Source organism: Zingiber officinale, chromosome 5B, assembly GCF_018446385.1.
Source record: "Zingiber officinale cultivar Zhangliang chromosome 5B, Zo_v1.1, whole genome shotgun sequence".
Lineage (NCBI taxonomy): Eukaryota > Viridiplantae > Streptophyta > Magnoliopsida > Zingiberales > Zingiberaceae > Zingiber > Zingiber officinale.
In genome coordinates this window covers 10,329,991-10,333,105 of record NC_055995.1, presented here as the reverse complement: position 1 = coordinate 10,333,105, position 3,115 = coordinate 10,329,991, and positions in this window count along the sequence as shown.

Here is a 3,115-nt window from a genome sequence, read left to right as displayed (position 1 = left end):
CCTTTTGTCTCTTCGAAATGGCGAGCTCTTCCGAACCCGCTACCCATGTTCATGGTCCATGGTATATGAGTATGGAAAGTAGGTTTGATGAGGAGCACGCCCGGCGCGCTGTTAGGACCTACGGGATCCCTGACGACCATGAAATAGTTATAGCCCGCCCGACCGACCGGCCCCATGACCCGCCGATCGGCACCATTTGTTTTTTTCTAGACCAATTCTAGGGCGGCCTTAGCTTTCCTACTCATCCATTTATTCTAGAAGTTTGTAATTATTTCCGCATCCCGCTCGGCCAACTTGTGTCGAACTCCTTTAGGCTACTGAGCGGGGTGGTCGTCCTCTTTAAGCTGCACAGTATCCCTCTTGACCCCAAAATATTCCACTTCTTCTTCTACCCCAAACAATCCGAGTTGGGTACATTTATTTTCCAAAGTAGGATAGGCTTCAAATTTTTTGATAACATGCCGACTTCCAAAAAGCACTGGAAGGAGTTCTTCTTCTACATACGACTTCCCGAGCGACCGGCATTCCGTACCTAATGGCAGACCGCTGTGCCGACCCAGCCGGAGCTCGGTAAATTCAGGAGCAATCCGGCCTACCTTCATGCTGCAAACTGGTTGTCCAGCCAGCGGTACAAAATTGACCAGTTGCTTCTCAAAGGGGTCTTGTATATTGTCGGATTATCTTCCGTTCGGGCCAATCTCCCCTACCGCATGGGTAAGAACTCTTTACTCCCTTAGCCTTTTTTGTCTAACTGATTTTAATTTCTTCTACTGCAGTTGAAGTCATATGGCGCTCCAAGGCCACCGCTCACCTAAAATTGAAGGCCGTGGAAATTGAAGCGGCTACTAAAAAAGAGCTCGCCGAGCGGGGCCTCATCCCCAGCCACCCGGCAGATGCAGGAGAGGGGGGGGGGGGGCGCAGTCCGCCCCTGAAGCAGAAGTTGCTCCATCCGTTTCAACGGAGGTTGAGGCGGATCCTGTTTCTTCCGCTCCCGCCGAGCTGGGAGTCCCCCAGGCCGGGGATTCACCACTAGAAGTTCGGCGGAAACGTCGGAGAGACTCCAGCCTTTCGCCGACCCATCAGGGCGCACCACAGGCGCCGATCGATATTGCTTCACCGGGTCGCACGCCATCGCAGATCGGGACCCCCGAGGCTTCTCCCACCGCACAGCCCTCTGGCTCTCCTCCACGGACCCGTCGTCGCTTACGACGGATGGGCGAAACTTCAACCATCGGGGAGTCCTCGGGCCAGCCGACTGTGGCCGAAGAAGTGTCGGCCGGCCACCCGACCATCAAGACTACCCTTCGATTCCCGTCGGAGGAATTTTTATTGTCCGCCGACCGGCCATCGAGCCCTGTCCACGAAATAACTTTGATGGGTTCGCTCGCCAAACTCTTTGAGGACGCTCAGATTAGGGTGACCCTCATGACGCCCAAGCAGCTCGGCGACAACCATATGCAGCAAGCCACTCAGGTAGGTTCGTTTTTCTTCCTGTGCCATGTTACTGTTCAGTTCCTAATTTTCTTGTTTCCCTTATAGCATTGGGCCGAGCAGATCGCCACTAGCCATCGGCTAGCCGAACTGGAGGACCTTATGGGAAAACTCCAAGTTTCGGGGGGTCCATCGGCCGAACGGGATAGACAGGCCCTCGAGGCCGAACAGAAGAAGGCCGCCGACCTGGCCTCAGAGGTGGCTCGACTCGAAGACTTGGTGAAGAAGCGCGACGGGGACGTGAAGCGCGCCGGTGGCCGGAAGAGGCGGGCGATTGCTGATCTGGACAAAATGAAAGTTGAAGTCCGAGCCCTAGATCAGCAATCTAAAAAGCTGGAGGCCCAACTGGCTGCCGAACGGGATGGGCGCTCGGCTGAGCGGACCAAAGCGGAGGTGGATCAGAAAGTTCTTCAAGATTCGCTGATTGCCTCCCGAGCGGCGTTCAGACAATATAAGGAGGGAGAGCCGAGTCGCCTGGCAGCAGCGCGCCAAGAATACCTCCGCTCGGAGCGGTTCGGCGCAAGATTCGGCGGCAACGTCTCCTCAACTTTCGCCGAGGCGGTCAAGGTCACCATGGCGTACTTGAAGAAGGGTGGCCACCTTCCTGCGGGAATACACATTCCCGCCTCTGACCTGGCGGCCATGATAGATGATATCCCGGGCGCCTTTTTTAATTTTGAGGATCCGAAGTGAGGCGAGTTCTTCTAAGTATTTGCTGTATTTCATCCGCTCGGCGGATGTAAAACTTTTGTTCGTGCCGCTCGGCATAATGGCGTTCTTCTGCTCGTATTTTTGTTTGCCCTGCATCGCCCCCTTTTTAGTCTGTTTGATGCTTATCCGTAGAATCAGTTAGGCTCCACGTGTTTCTTACTAGACGACCGATCATGTTAATCGATTGACTCGTTTCCCTCGAACTCGTTTAGCGCCTAGCTATACTGTTTGCATTTAGCGAATGCTAAGTCTTGGCAAAGTGATGGCTGATCGGCCTTAATCGATTTAGTGCTTGCGAACGCTCGTTATTTGGCGTCCTCAGTCCCGTCCAGTAAGTTCATGGTTGCGAGCTAGACTCGACGTTTGACGGAGCTCGTTGGTCTTCCGCTCGGATGTTTATAGACGCCGGCTCGTCTCTCGATTTTTAACGACGGTGCTCGTCGGCGCGGATATTTGTAGCCGGTCGGCGCGGCTCTCGATGTTTAACGACGGGGCTCGTCGGCGCTTCCGCTCGGATGTTTATAGACGCCGGCTCGTCTCTCGATTTTTAACGACGGTGCTCGTCGGCGCGGATATTTATAGCCGGTCGGCGCGGCTCTCGATTTTTAACGACGGTGCTCGTCGATCTTCCGCTCGGATGTTTATAGACGCCGACTCGTCTCTCAATTTTTAACGACGGTGCTCGTCGGCGCGGATATTTATAGCCGGTCGGCGCGGCTCTTGATTTTTAACGACGGTGCTCGTCGGTCTTCCGCTCGGATGTTTATAGACGCCGGCTCGTCTCTCGATTTTTAACGACGGTGCTCGTCGGCGCGGATATTTATAGCCGGTCGGCGCGGCTCTTGATTTTTAACGACGGTGCTCGTCGGTCTTCCGCTCGGATGTTTATAGACGCCGGCTCGTCTCTCGATTT